The sequence below is a fragment of the Narcine bancroftii genome, chromosome 4 (assembly GCF_036971445.1).
Source record: "Narcine bancroftii isolate sNarBan1 chromosome 4, sNarBan1.hap1, whole genome shotgun sequence".
Lineage (NCBI taxonomy): Eukaryota > Metazoa > Chordata > Chondrichthyes > Torpediniformes > Narcinidae > Narcine > Narcine bancroftii.
The window spans coordinates 299,993,735-300,010,054 of NC_091472.1; the positions used below are offsets into that span (position 1 = coordinate 299,993,735).

Genomic DNA, 16,320 nt, shown 5'->3' on the forward strand with positions numbered 1-16,320 from the left:
AACTATTAAGCAACAGCTATTGCCTTGTAAGATCTTGTAGGATTCTTCTATCTCCAATAGAATTTTAATTGATTACTTCTTTTCAAATTGAAAATAAATTTAATGCATTTTTCAAAATTGTTGTCTCATCTAAACCCAAATATTTTACAAGCTTTTAGGCAATATATTACTTTTACAGATTTTTGTTATTCTTTTAAAGCGTGTTCTTCTTTTATTAGGTCTCCCGAGACAAGACTCAACTTTTATCAATAAGTATGTTTCTTTCTCAAAGGTATCTTCCAGAGCAGCTTTGAAGGTAGAACATTTGAAATAACTCTAATTCTAACAATTGCTAAGAGACTTTCCAGGCACATTTTCCAAATATCTTCACAATGATAGCTTGTTGGAATGACTTTGGTCTTATTTAAGGAACATTCTTCCTGAAATATAAATTGGCATGTTCTAGTGGATATGAGAAATGGAGAAAAATTGCAATTGTAAATGGGAATGATACTGAGTTAGCTAAGGCTTAATGAAGTGAGCTTGCAGACTCGTAACTGAACAGAGGAAATAGTTTTCCATTGCATCAGGCTCTGTCATCCATGTCCTGGGGAAATAAACTGTGAATACATAATGAAAATATGCCAAGCTGGTGAAAACAGCCCTGCTACTGATTTTCCAAGCCAATAAAACTGTTTGAAATTATAAATTTTAAGCTGTGGAAAAATATCCTACAAGTATGTAAATATGATTTCAGAAGTTGCTTGTACTGACTAGTCTTTGAATTGGCGCATATAATTGAATGGGATAGCACTGAAGTTGCAAAACACTATCCTCTCCAAAAAATGCACAAGCACATAAAATTCCAGGATCAAAATGCTGAATTTATTGCGGATTTCTATCATGTAAAATGTGGATATTAACAGGAGCATTTTATCTTCTCTAATGGTTGTTGGAATTGGTCTTTTTTATCATCTGTACATGAACTTTCGATATAGAGTACAATAGAAACCGATATTTGTATCTGTATCAGAAGCTGTATACAAATGTGTCTCCATTGCACCATGGCAACAAGATCAGAGATTTGTAAGAGTCTGACAGCTTCTTCATAAAATAGCGCCGACAAATTTGATTTTTAGAAACTGTTTCAGAAATGATAATCACACTTCTCTTCACATTAGAGAAGATTAAAAAAAACATGCATTGATTTCTCTATTGTCTTTCGTGCAATACAAATGAGATTTCACCATAGCTTTGCTGTGATTCTTCATTATCTTCCCCTAATATTTTAATTGATTAAATTGCATTTGCATTACCAAATTGTTTATGGTCTAGTATATTAATACAGAATAATTTTCAGGTTTATGAAGACAACTGCTCTAGTAAGGGCAATTGAATATAAATAAAGATAATGATTCTTTATTTAACATTTCTAGTATTCGCAATCTCTTCTATTTAATTCCATTAACCCACTGAATTCCCCATTTTGCAATTAGATATGAAGCTCCCAATTTTCTAACTTGAAGAGAGTTCTTCAGGGGTAAAAACCTGTTCTCTTACAATGTTCAATTGATATCATATTAATGTGCTGGTTAATAATACTATTAAAGCAATGTTTCCTTAGAGAAATAGTGTTCAAAAATCCTATTTAAAACGTTTCAATTTTCAACCCTCCTCAGTAAAAACCAAAACTGTCCCCGGGGATCTAGGTTAAGGTTTAATATCTGTGAGTTTGCAGTCAATAGCAAATAGCTAATGCTTGCCATAAGCCAGTGAACTAAAATTCAGATTAATTTACTGCTGTTTCCTCAATGGTATTTGCCATCCAGAATGAGTTTGATCACTCATAACCTTGCAAATTGACTGGTCCTTTTGCAAATACTGCTGGGAAAAGATAGGACGAGATGAAATGCAAGAACAAGGTTAGCCAGCATTCAAAACTGTCAAAAGCTTTAAATGTTTTTAAATGGTTCGGACATTCAAAACATCAGAAATATTCAAAAACGTAAAGCATATGAAAAACATGAAAGCCCATTTTATATTTTAATAAAAGAACTACAGGTCCTCATATATCCTCAGGGAACAAGTGTGCAGGAGGTACCTCTAGTTTAGAATTTATAAGCAACAGTTTGTTGGGAGGAATTCAGCAATTCAAGCAGTATCAGTGAGAGAAAAACTGTCAACATTTTGGACTGGAAACCTTCATTAAAACTGAAGGGACAGATGGGGACAGGACCCAATGGGAGGAGTGAAAGATGATAATGTACAAAGACAGTTGATTGGCAGGTGCCAGATAAAGGAAGAGAGGGACAAGCAGGTAAAAGAGATGTCAGATGCAAGATTAATCATACATAATGAAGGTGTTCCAGCATCTGCAGTCTCCTATGTGCCTTTAGAATTTCTAAACTTGTAGCAGCTGGAATCACTGCACAATATAACAGAATGTGAAGGAACCCTTGACTATCTTTCACCAGGGTTACCTTGTGACTTCAGAGTTCAGGATAATAAGAGGGTAAGCACCTAAAAGGGGAAAATCAGCAAATTTTAGTAATCTTCAAAGATCTTCAAACTGGCTAGTATCATAATCCCTACTCTCCCTGAAAAAGTTTTTAAAAAAAAGTAAAAAAATAAAAGGACAGTGAAAGAAACTGTCAGAAGAGTTGGAGAAAAGAACAAGATGGCACGAAAGAAGGAAAAACTTGCTATTACAGCGCCGGAGCTAGAAAAAGGACAAGGAGAAAGAAATAAGGCCTACCTCAAAGAAAGAGCCTGGAGCGGTTCAGAAGCTGCTCCTTCATAGTGAACGCCAGGGAGCTGGGGAGACCTTGAGCAAAAGAGCTTAAAGTCTCCCCGACAATGGCCGCTGGTAAATGAAATAGAAAATCTACTGCGCAGGCGTGAGGAGTTGCGCAGATGGAGGCACTTTTTAAAAAATATCCTGAACCTGACAGCTCCAGGGGAGAACCATTAAATACTGATAGAGCTAGAAATTGAATTGGACACAGAACAAAGATTCAGAGAGGTTGGTAAAAAAAAAACTATTATTAGCCTTGGAGGTCAAAATGTAAATGCAGTGGTCTCTGGAAGAATCATTGCAATAGACTCTTAAAGTGGCAGAAACTAGAGATGTGACTGGTCAGGTGTAGAATACCATAAAGCAAATAGATAAGAAATTAGAAGTTACGGAAAAGGAAATGAATTTGAAATACAGCAATTAAAAGATCAGGTGAAAAATTTGCAAGCAGAATCAAAAATAATGAAGGAACATTTTAGTCAGATGATGGACATTTTGGAAAATTACAGTATGGCAAATACCATTGAGGAAACAGCAGTAAATTAATCTGAATTTTAGTTCACTGGCTTATGGTACACAATCCTTTATCTGGAACCCTTGGGGGACAGTGTGTTCCGAATTTTGAATTTTTCCAGAATTTGGAAAGCCAGATTTAAGCCCACCTGAATTGTGCTGCCATATCCACCCCCACCCCCTTCCAGTCGTGCTGCCATCCCCCCCCCTCGCCCGCCTGACTCGCGCTGCCAGTCTCCCACCCCCCCCCTCGTCAGCCCAACTTGCGCTGCCAGTCTCCCGCCCGACTCGCGTGGCTGGTCTCCCGCCTGCCCAACTCTTGCCCGCTCAACTTGCGCTGGCAGTCTCTTGCCCACCTGACTCGCGCTGCCGCCTCTCTCCCCACTTGCCAGATTTTGGAGCTTTCTGGATTTTAGATGTCCGGATAAAGGATTGTGTACCTATAGAAGGAATAACATCAAGATTGTGGGACTAAGAGAAGGTGACAAAGGTCAGGATATGAAGAAATTTTTACAAAGTTGGATACCACAAGTTCTGGGAATGGAAGAATTTAAAGGAGACATTGAAATTGAAAGAGTGCTTTAAGACCAAATCCGCAAGAAGGTTAAAATCCTTGTCCAATATTGGTTAATTTCCTTCGCTATGAGGTGAGAGAGAAAGTGCTGGAACTGGCAGCAAAGCAAGTGAAGGCAAGACCAGCCCCAATGATCTACAATGGAAACAAGATCTTCTTTCACCTGGATGCAAGTTTTGACCTGTTGAAATAGAGAAAGAAATTTAATGTAGTTAAAAATGCTTTGTGGAAGAAGGGATATGCATTTGTTTTGAGATATCCTGCTATATTGAAAATTTTTTTTGATGATGAGCATAAATTTTTTCAGATGCTGATGAAGCCACAACTTTTGCTGAATCTTTGCCAGCTAAGATGGGAAGTAAGGGATGAGGAGGTAAACTGTTTGGTTTGATGGTAAAAACTGGAAGATTATATGTTCATTTCATTTTTCTTTAATTATAAGGGCAGGGAGTCAAGATAATATCAATAGGTAGTTAAGTAACTGAAGATATATGTAGAGGCTAGTTTAGTACAAGATTCCGGGGGTGGGGGGGGGGGAGGAGGAAATGTTTGCTGCCTGTCACTGAATCGTGTGTGGGTGTAGGCAGGACTACCACTCCTAAAAATAAGGGTGATAAAAAGGGTACATTTTTGGGTTTGCTATCATTTCTTGTACCTTAACTTTTTCATTTTCCATACATTTATTAGTATAATAGATTTAATAAAGTATAATGCCTTTGTTATGTTAAAGGGGAGTTTGGAGGATGAAGGCTGGATGAGGAGAGGATTAATTTGATTGAAAATTATTGGGAAGATTAATTTTATGAGTTTTTATGTTAATGGTATACAAAATCAAATAAAACATTAAAAAATTGCTATTTATGAAAAAAGAATATAGATATAGCTTTTTTACAAGAAACGCATTTAGTGGAGAAGGAATTAGATAAATTATGAAGGAACTGAGTGGGTAAAGTAGCGGCAGCCTCATTTCGTTCAAAGGCACGAGGAGTTGCAATATTGATAAATAAAAATGTTAATTGTAGAAAAGGACGTGGCAGGAAGGTATGTTATGGTAGAATGTCAAATATACTCAGAAAATTGGACCTTTTTGAATTTATATGCTCCTAATATAGAAGATAGTGAATTTATGCAAGACATTTTTTGAAACTCAAATGCCAATGGTAAAATTTTGATGTGAGATTTTAATTTGACATTAAATTCAAAAATGGATAGATCGGGAAAATACGTAGGAGATAGTAACATGCCTAAAGAAGTAAAAGAATTATTGGTAGATATGGGATTGATAGATATTTGGAGGAAAATGCATATGAATGAAAGAGTTTATTAATTTTCTTCTTTCTGTCATAAGACATATTCACGATTTGACAGGTTTTTCTTGGCAGCTCAAGTTCAATCTAGAGAACAAAAGGTGGAATATTTGGCATGCATTCTCTCAGACTATTCCCCTTTGTTATTGTCAATAGAATCTGAGGAAGAACAAATTAGTGGATATAGGTAGAGATTAAATAAGGTATTGTTGAAAAGGAAAGATTTTAGTGTTTTTGTAAGAAAACAAAATAAGTCTTTTTATGGAAAATAATAAAGATACGGTAAAAAAATAAATTTGTTATATGGGATACTTTAAAGGCATATTTAAGAGGACAAGTAATTAGTTATACAGTAAAATTAAAAAGAACTATTTAATGGAAGTAGATGGATTAGAAAAGGAAATAATTGATTTAAAGAAAACAATAAATTTGAGTCTAAATGAAGAAAGTAAAAAATTAATTTAAACAAAAAAGGTCAAGTTTAATATGATATAAACATATTGAGTTGAAAGAGACATTTTGTGAATTAAACAAAGGTATGATGAACTGGGAGAAAGAGTTCATATGGTGTTGGCATGGCAGTTAAGGAAAGAATAGGTATCTAAGACTATAGTAGCAATGAAAGACAAGAATGGTCAGGCGGTTTATGTCGAAGGAAATAAATGAAAATTTTAGAGAGTTTTATGAGAAATTATATGTCTGAGTTAAAACAAGATGAAATTAATATAGAATAATATTTGCAACAAATTCGATTATCAAATTTGTGTGAAGAGGAGAGGAAAGAATTATCTTTACAGAACCTGAGATATGAGATTTTGAAAACATTGCAAAATAATGAACACCAGGAGAAGATGGTTTTCCAGATGAATTTTATAAGGAATTTAAGGAATTGTTGGTGCCAATTCTTAAAGAGATATTAGATCAAATAAGAGAAATAAATGATTTAGCAGAATCCTTTAAGTCCACATTGATAATGGTACAACAAAAAAATGGGAAAGATCCATTACAAACAGCTTCATATAGACCAATTTATTTGTTAAATGTAGATTATAAAATTGTATCCAAATTGTGGGCTAATCATTTGGTTATGATACTTCCAAAATTGATTAATATGAACCAGACGGGGTTTATTATGAAATGAAAGGCAGCAGATAATACAGTGAGAATTTTAAGTTTGATAAATGTGGCTCAAAAATGGAAAGCTCCAGCGGTAGCAGTTACTTTAGATGCTGAAAAAGCGTTTGCTAGATTTGAATAGGACTTTCTATTTAAGATGTCATATGTTTGGATTTCCTGAGAGATTTATAAAGGGAATAAAAGCATTGCATAATGAACCAAAGGCAAAAGTAGTATGATGAGCCCAGAGGACCCATAAATCCAGCAGCAATAGATATTCACCAAGACAAATGGTTAAACAAAAGTTGCTTTTAATTATCTTTAAACATGAAAACAGAATCACACTTTAACTTATCACTATTAACTTAATAACCTAACTTAACTCCCTTCTAATTCTAAGCGCATGTGTATGTAATGTGTGTACAAGTTCAGAAAAGTTATTTGGTTCACAGTCCAATCTCACTTCTCATCCTCCAAGTTCACTGGTTGCAGGGAATTCTTATACTATGCATCGAATTTAACATTTATAAAGTTCACCAGGCTTTGGTTCTTGAAAGGTAAATGGTTACCACTCAGGAAGGTCCTTGTCGGTTTTCAGAGAGAGATTTGTTGTTCCAGGATATCCACAACTGATGTACTTCCATCAGCCACTTCAGAGTCTTGCTGATGAAACCTGCCCCTTCAGGGTTCTTCAGATAACCTCTTTCTTTCAGGTCACCACAGAGTTCCTTTTTGTTTCTCCTATTCCAAGTGAAACATTAGACAGCCATTCCTCTCCTCTTGCATTATCCACAAGGGCTTTGACCAGGCCATCTTCCAAATGGGGCTTCCCACAAGCTTGCCAGCTTCTCCTGTTCCAGTCCCAGCTTCTGTTGCTGGCTGTAACACTGCAGAAGTGATCTGCGTGTGTGTGTGTGTGTGTGTGTGTGTGTGTGTGTGTGTGTGTGTGTGTGTGTGTGTGTGTGTGTGTGTGTGTGTGTGTGTCTCTCTCTCTGAGAGAAAGCCTGTTTGACTCTCTCTGCTTGCAAAACCACATGACCCTCTTAAAACACCAAGTTCTCCTTCAGACTGTCTGTGGCTCTGACAAGATCTTTCATCTGTTGTCTTTTGTAAACAACAATCCATTAGTGAAGTCTCTTGGGCACTCTCCAAAGCTCTTGCAAAGACTGTTGGCCCCAACATGTCTAGCATGGGGTAGCTTATTGCCCAAAAACATATCTATATACTCTGTCACAGTAGTAGTAAATGGTCAAACATCAGATTTGATTAGATTAGGAAGGTCTTCAAGTCACCATTCTTATCTGTATTGGCAATAGAACCATTAGCTGAAGTGATTCGAAGGGATGAGGAAATTACAGGTTTTGAGATAGGAGACAAAGTTCATAAAATTAGTCTTTTTGAGATGATGTTATAGTATACTTGACTGCACCTGAAACTTCACTAAATAGACTAAATGAAAGATTAACAGAATATGATTACCATAGATAACAGTGAAATGATGCCAATGGTTAATGCAGATTATACACAATGTAAAAAGTTAGTAAGAAATCAAATAATTTATATAAATTAAATGACTTACCACTTTTAAAAAGATTGGAGGAAGTTTAAAAAGATGGAAGGAATTACCAATAACGTTAATAGGACAGTTGAATTCTGTTAAAATGAATATTTTTCCTAGAATTCAATACTTATTTCAAACATTACCAATTCAGGTGCCTGAAATGTTTTTTAGATGACTAAATAAGAATATTAGGGAGTTTTTATGGAGAGGAAAATCAGCAAGGATAAGTACTGAAAAGTTGACATGGAAAAAAGATCAAGGAGGTTTGAGATTACCAACATTTAAAAGTTATTATAAGGCAGCTCAATTGGGATTTTTTTGTTTTCTTGGTATCAAAGGGAAGAAAAAACATCTTGGGTAGATATTGAGATGAATAATATAGGTGAAGAAAATCTAGACAAATATTGTATAAATGGAACTATGAAATTTTTAAAGGTAGAAAAGAAGTAGCAATTTTAAAACATTTGTTTCAAATATGGAATGTGATACATGTGGAAAGGGGTATAAGGAATTATCAGTTGGCTCAACTGACTTTAAAACAAAATCAACTGTTTACAATAAATAATTCTTTATTTGACAATTGGTATGAAAAAGGAATACAGAAATATGAGATTGTTTTAGAGGTTCAATTTTTATGACATTTGATCAATTATGATCATAATTGAAGAAGAGAATAGGAATGGACTTGAGACTCCCAGAGCAGAGTCAATTTGAATGTTATAACAGATACTCTTATTATTCAAAGATTTATAACTACTATATATAATAAATTACAAGAACTAAAGGAAAAAAAAAGATTTGTATAAAACTAAATTGAAGTGGGAACAGGATTTAAATATATAAATTCAAGAAGAAATATGGATGAACCTGTGTAGAGATACAATCAATGCTAGATATTAAATGGTTTAATATATTTTTTTTACATCAAATGTATAACGCACCCCATAAGTTGAATAAATTTATAACTACTATAAGTTGAATAAATTTATAACTACTATATATAATAAATTACAAGAACTAAAGGAAAAAAAAAGATTTGTATAAAACTAAATTGAAGTGGGAATAGGATTTAAATATATAAATTCAAGAAGAAAAATGGATGAAACTGTGTAGAGATACAATCAATGCTAGATATTAAATGGTTCAATATAATTTTTTTTACATCAAATGTATAACACACCCCATAAGTTGAATAAATTTAATCTAAATTTTTCTACTCAATGTTTTAGATGTAAAAAAGAGGTTGGTAATTTCTTGCATTCAGTATGGTTGTGTGAAAAGGTAAAAGATTTCTGGAATTATGTGTTATGTTAGAGAAAATATTTAAAATGAAGGTTAAATTAGATCCAATAATTTTTTTGTTAGGTTATATATTTGATGAAGCCATTAAGTTGGAACTAGATAAATATAAAAAGAGATTTTTGAGTCTAGCAACAACAAGAAAGAAGAAAGTGTGTAGCTAAAATGTGGAAATTGGAAAGAAATGTAAAATTTGAAGAATGGTTTAATGAAATAAAATATTGTTTCGCATTTTAAAAATTACTTATAATATGAGAGATGATGATGATAAATTTTGTTAAATTTGGGAGCCAAATATGAGATTTATGAATATAGACTAATCCAGACTTTCTAATCGAATCCCCCCTGAAAATATGGTACTTTCATCAAGAAATGTATTATGGTATTATTAACGTGGTTATAATTATTACGATAAATATGTTCTTTCTTTTCTTTTTTTCTATAATTTTCTTCTATCTGTAGGGGTTAGGGATGGTGGGAGGTGGGAGGGGTGAAAACTGAAAATTATTTAATATCTATTATGTAATGATATTGCAAGTTAATTTGAAAAGTATGAAATACTAATAAATAAAATTTTCTAAAAAAAAAACTGGTTTTAAACCCTCAGTTTTAAAAGTTATGGGTAATGATGACCCTTTGAAGAAATAATGTTGAGATCATGGAACAACGACACAAAAGAGAACAGAGAAGGTTAGAAATATAATGTCAAAGGAGATCCCAACACTCAAGGGGTTCAATAGGAAATCTCACTTGGTGTGTGTGGCCTCCCTAGTTAAAAAATAACACAGAGGTTGTCCAGAACATTCTAAAGTTGAAGGAAGTAAGGGAGAAACAGAGGGGACAAATATATTTATTTGTATCAGAACAAATAATCAAAAGTTGGGGAATAGTTAACATTCTATGGTTTGAGTTTCAAAAGGAAAGACTAAAGCAAAAAAGTATCACCATGAAGGTAATGTTCTTTGGATCATTCCCAGTGCAAGATCGAATTGAAATGGGAGGATCAAGCAGTTTAGTATATGGCTGAAAACCTGCAAGAGGAAGGGCATCAGATTCATCTGGCATTAAAACCAACTGTAGAGCAGCAGGTTCATGTCAAAATGGACAGAATATACATTCAAAGGATTGGAACCAAAGTTCCAAAAAGAAGGTTCACTAGTTGGTTTAAAATAAATTGGCAGAAGAAATGATACTAGCACATGCTAATAGGGCAAAGGAAAATGGTGCCCAAAGGATCAGGAATGTCAGTAACCATAAGAGAAATACAGTGTCACATGTGAAACTAGAAGAAACACAAAAACAGGTTTAGAGCTTGTAAGTAAACACACATACTCTAACAAGCCATGCAGCATTATAACAAAGCAGAGATAAATGAATCATTGTTCAGCAAATGAATAGAAGTTGGCACTTAATAGCTTAGGATGCAAGGTATTCTGAAGAGATAGGAAAGGGAATAGAGGAAGTGAGTTGGCCATAATGATATTGGAATAACAAAAACCCAAAATTGATTGGCATTGTAAGTAAGGAACAGGGAGATGATCTGAAATGCGTTCAGAAGAATTTTCTCGTTCAGTATAGTTCTAATCCATTGAGGGAAGAGCATCGTTGGATGTATTTTAGGGAAAGAAGTAGGTGAACTGCTGAGAAAGAATATTTGTGAAGCAATCATCATTGCTTTAGATTAATTAAGTTTAACTTCTTAACAGAGACAATAGGAATCATTTTAAAGCAGAAATTGTAAATTGGAGAACTAACTTCAGTGGGATGAAAAGGGATCAGGTCAGGATAATGTGAAGTCAAGACTGGCAGGTAAACTGCAAACTGCAACAAAGTGGTTAGCTACCTTTAAAGGAAAGCTTCATGAATCAGCTAGGAACAGACCCACAAGAAAAAAAAAACTAAAGGCAGAGTATCTCTGATACTACTGAAAGACATAAATGAGGAATGTATAATAAATAATTCCAGTCTTTGTTTTGTCTTATTTTACTTTTGTTCACTACCCCCTTAACTGATCATATTCAGCCTGATTAATACTGGAATTATTCATCTGATATGTCATTACATTCTGTTTTATCCCTTTCCCAATGCGAGTAGTTGGAAGATGCTGTGTGCGGGATGATAGGGATCCTCAACGATTTTGCGAGCCATCTTTAATCACCGATCCTACTGATCACATCGATGGGAGGGGGTGGGGGGAGAGACTCCACTGATCCTCTCTGCCACTCTTTTAGTCTTATGGATTAACCGCACCACACTGTGATGCAGCTGGCCAGGATGCTCTCAATAGAGCTCCTGGAGAAAGTTGACTCGATGGTGGCCTTGCCCACCTCAGTCTTCTCAGGAAAGTAGTCATTGTTGCACCTTCCTGACAAGTGAGAAGATGTGACCAGGATAAGTCACTACTTAAGTGGACTTCTAAATACTTGGTACTCTCTATTCTCTCCACCACTGAACTATTAATTTGTAGTGGAGGGTGGACCTCCTGAAGTCCACATTCATCTCCTTAGTCTTGACCATGTTGACACTTGGGTTGTTATTCTCGCACCATTTCACGAGATTTTCCCCCTCTTCTTTGTAATGCAATTCATTATTGCGGATGAGGCCAATTAATATTGTGTCACCTGCAAATTTGATGATTCTGATGGAGCAGAATCTGATACTGCAGTCATGGGTCAGTAGCATGAACGGGAGCAGGGCTGAGCAGCGTGATGGTGCTTGAAGTTCTGTTGTTAATCCGGACAGACTGTGGTCTATCTGTTAAAAAATTCAGGATTGAATTACAGACAGGGGTGTTAAGTCCTAACAAGCACCGCTTCTCCACCAGCCTCTGGGAAATTATCATATTAAATGCCGAGCTGAAGCCAATGAACAACAGCCTGGTCTATGAGACATCATTCTCCAGCTAGGTCAGAAAGGAGTAGAGCGTCAAGGCTATAACATCATCAGTGGAACAGTTCTGTCTGTAGGTGAATTGAAATGAGTCCAGAATCTCTGGGAGGTGCAATTTGACGCTCAAACTATTTCATAATGGAAGAGGTCAGTGCCACTGGGCGGTAGTCATTGAGGCCTGTTACTGTCAACCTGTTCAGTACCAAGATGATGGTGGCTATTTTGAAACCTGCGGGGATGATGGACCACTGCAGTGACAAGTTGAAGATGTCCATAAGGATCTCTGTCAGTTTGTCTGTGTAGTCCTTCAGTACCCGACCAGGTATGTTGTCAGGTCCTGCTGCCTCAGCTGCAGCTATGCAGGGAGCCCAATCATCGAGGATCACGGAGCTTTCTTCAGCATCAGCCTGTTCTCGTCGTACCATGCATAGAAGATGTTCAGTCTGTGGGAAGGGAGGCATTGTCTTTGAATTGAAAGGTTGTTTTATGTTCTGTTTTAGGTTTGATCCTTTGCCAGTTATGCCTCGGGTCGCCTATATCACACAGCTGACTGTGGATCTTCTGTCCTAATCCACGATTTGCCTTCTGGATTGCACAGGAGAGTTCAGCCCTGGCTGATCTTAGTGTTATCTTGTCCCCTGTCCTGAAAGCAACATTACGAGCTCTGAGAAGTGCCTGGATCTCTGCATTCAACCAAGGATTTTGGTTAGATGTGGTTGTGAAACATTAGATCTTGGGTGATATCTTCAATGCACTTGCTGATGTAGCCAGTCACTGAGCTTGTGTGCTCCTCAATGTTTATATGATTATTGTAAGTGGCTGCCTCTCTGAAACCACTCCAATCTGTGGTTTGAAAGTAGTCCTGTTGCACTTCTGTGATACCCCCACCATTCCCCACTCCCCCCCCCAATCTTCTTGCGAACTGGCTTTGTTTGTTTTGCCAGCTGTCTGTATCCTGGGGTTATCAGGACTGATATATGATCTGAAAATGATCGTGGCGATTTTGAAACCCATAGGGATGATGGATCCCTGCAGTGACATGTTGAAGATGTCCATAAGGATCTCTGACAGTTGGCCTGCAGAGTCCTTCAGTACCCAACCAGATATATTGTCTGGTCACATTTGAAGAGTTCTCACCTCAGTCTGTTCTGAAGGAAATAAGGCCATCTTGCAGGACTGCTGAGTCTGGATTAGAGTCTTGGAACCATATTTCTGTAATCACCAGAGAGCAACAATCCAGCATTTTTTTCTGATTCATGTGTAGTCACAGATAATCCATTTTTTTTTTCCAATGATCTTACATTCAACTCCAGTTGTCCTCTCTTATCCTATCCATAACTCTCCACAGACTCTGTGTCCTCTGCACAATGTTTTCCACTGAATTTAGTGTTAACAGCAAACTTAAGATGCTTGACATTTGATCCCCACCTCCAAAGCATTTATGTATATTGTGAACAGTTGTGAACCAAGCACCGATCCCTGTGGCACTTCACTCACCATTGATGCTAAACCAAGAATCGCACATTTATCCTAACTCTCTGCGTTCTATTAGTTCGTCAATCCTCTACTCATGCTAATACATTACCCGAACTCCTTGCATCTTTACCTTATGAATAAATCTTTGATGTGGCACCATATCAAACATCTTCTGCAAGTCCAAATATACAAAATCCACCTGTTCTCCTTTATTTGCAGCTTTCATTATATCCTCAAAAAATTCTAGGAAATGTGTTAATCATGACCTGTGTTATTTGTGTTAATTCCTGACTCCAAGCTGAATCTACCAGATGGAACAATTTCTTCCTTAATTTCTTCCTTGATTCCAGACATTAAGTTAACCGTTCCATAGTTACCTGACTTTTGTCTACATCATGTCAAGGAATTGGAGATAGAGTTTGGATGATCTTCCAGGAGGCTGAGATGGTCATCTTACAGCGTAATTTTTAAAAGGCAACAGCCTGAAGATTCTTTATCTCAATACAAGGAACATTTGCAATAAGGAGAATGCATTAACAGCAGCTGTTAACAGTTATGTCCAAATACATGACATCAGGGTGACCAAAGTTGGAGATTTAATATTTGAAGGTAGTCAACATTTTGGAAGGTTAGACTGAAAGGTGAAGGAGATGGGGTAGCATTGTTCATTAAATAGGAGATTAACACAATTTTCAGCAAGGACATCAGTGCAGATGAGATTGAATCCATGTGAGTTGAGTTATGGAACACCAGAGACAGAAATCACTAGTGAGAGACCACCAAACAGTAGTAGAGGTTGAGGATTACATCAAGCAAAATATAAGGGAAGTACACAATAAAAGTATAGCAGCTATCATCTAATATGCATGAGAATGATAAACCTAACCTGGGAGCAATACAGTGGACAACAATTTCCTAGAGTGTGTATAAGGGCTATTTTCCTTGACCAATAAGTCAAGGAACCAATGAGGGAGCAGGCAATCCTAGATTGGGTGTTGTGCCTTGAAGCAGGATTGTAATCTTATTGTGTGTGGCCCCTTGAAAAAGAGCAACAGAATGGGGGTAATTAAAGGGGGAGGTGTAGCATTGCTCGTGGGGGAAAATATCACAACTATGCTCAGGCAGGACAGACCAGAGGACTCGTCTACTGAGGCTAGTTGGGTGGAACTGAGGAACAGAAAGGGTATGACCACTCTCATGAGGTTGTATTATAGATCACTCAATATCAGCGAGAATTGGAGCAGCAAATCTGAAGAGAGAGATAGCAGCAGGAAACAAAGTTGTGATGGTAGATTTTAACTTTCCACATATTGACTGTAGAAAATTGACTGTAGCAAAAGGGCTGGATAACTTGGAGTTTGTCAAATGTGTTCAAGAACCTTTTCAAAATCAATATAGAGGAACCAAGTAGAGAAAATGCAATAACTGGATCTCCTATTAGGGGACGAGACAGGACATGTGACAGAAATATGTGTAGAGGAACATTGTGGGTCCAGTAATCATAATACCATTGGTTTCGGGTTAATTATGGAGAAAGGTAGGCCTGGTCCTCGGGTTGACATTCTAAATTAGTGAAAGGCTAATTTTGAGGAAATGAGGAAGGATCTAGAATAGGTGGATTTGGATAAATTTTCTGGAAAGGATGTGCTGGATAAGTGGTAGATCTTCAAAGGTGAAATTTTGAGAGTACAAAGTTTGTATGAAAGGCGAAATAAACAGGCATAGGGAGCCTTGGTTTTCGAGGGATATTGTGGATCTGATTCGAAAGATGTATAGCAAGTTTAGGAAACATGGAGCAAATGAGGTATATGAGTATAAAAATTGCAAGACAAAAATTAAGAAGGCTAAAAGAAGATGAAGTTGCTTTGGCAGACAATGTGAATGAAAATCCTAAGGGTTTCTACAGGTATATTAAGAGCAAAAGGTTAGTAAGGGACAAAATTGGTCCCCTTGAAGATCAGAGTGGTCGACTATGTATAGAGCAAGAAGAGATGAGGGAGATCTTTAATTGTTTTTTTGCATAAGCATTTACTCAGGAAACTGTCACAGTGTCTACGGAAGTAAGTAAAACAAGTAGCGGGGTTATGGATCCTATGAAGATTAAAGAAGAGGAGATGCTTGCTGTCTTAAAGCAAATAAGGGTGGATATGAACTCAGGGTCTTGAGGGAGACATCCAGAAATTCCAGGGGCTCTCGCAGAAATATTTCAAAAGTCCTTAGCCACAGGTGAGGTGCTGGAAGATTGGAGAGCAGCTCATGTTGTTCCATTGTTTAAAAAAGGCTCCAAAAGTAACCCTGGAAATTATAGACCGGTGAGCCTGGTGTCAGTAGTAGGTAAGCTATTGGAAGGTGTTCTTGGGATCAGATATACAAGTATTGTGATAGCCAGAGAATGAGCGGGGATAGTCAACATGCCCCTATGCGTGGTAGGTCAAATTTAACTAATCTCAGAGTTTTTTGAGGAGGTTACCAAAAACATTGATGAAGGAAAGGCTGTGGATGTTGTCTACATGGACTTTAGTAAGGCCTTTCACAAGGTCTCACATGGGAGGTTAGTCCAGAAGGTTCAGATGCTATGTTTTCACGGGGAGATAGTCAACTGGATTCGATATTGGATACACGGAAAAAGCCACAGTAGTAGAGGATGACTGATTCTCAGACTGGAGGCCTGTGACGAGTGATGTGCCTCAGGGATCAGTGCTGGGACTATTATTATTTTTCATCTATGGGTGATAATGTGGTAAATTGTATCATCAAATTTGAGATGACACAAAGATTGGAGGTGCTGTGGACAACGAGGAAGGGTCTCAAA

General features: G+C 36.7%; 1 protein-coding gene and 1 long non-coding RNA gene across 6 annotated transcripts in view; one reads left to right on the forward strand and one right to left on the reverse strand.

Annotated features, from left to right (window-relative positions):
- The window catches only part of LOC138762157 (uncharacterized), a 105,391-nt gene extending 104,112 nt beyond the window's left edge, over positions 1-1,279 (forward strand). The window contains exon 5 of one of the 2 annotated variants that reach the window (XR_011356785.1): positions 219-1,279. This is a non-coding gene — a long non-coding RNA (uncharacterized lncRNA). The remainder of the gene's footprint in view (positions 1-218) is intronic. The other variant, XR_011356788.1, reaches the window with a different exon arrangement.
- The window catches only part of ubr3 (ubiquitin protein ligase E3 component n-recognin 3), a 293,785-nt gene that overhangs the window by 35,009 nt on the left and 242,456 nt on the right, over positions 1-16,320 (reverse strand). The window lies entirely within an intron of this gene.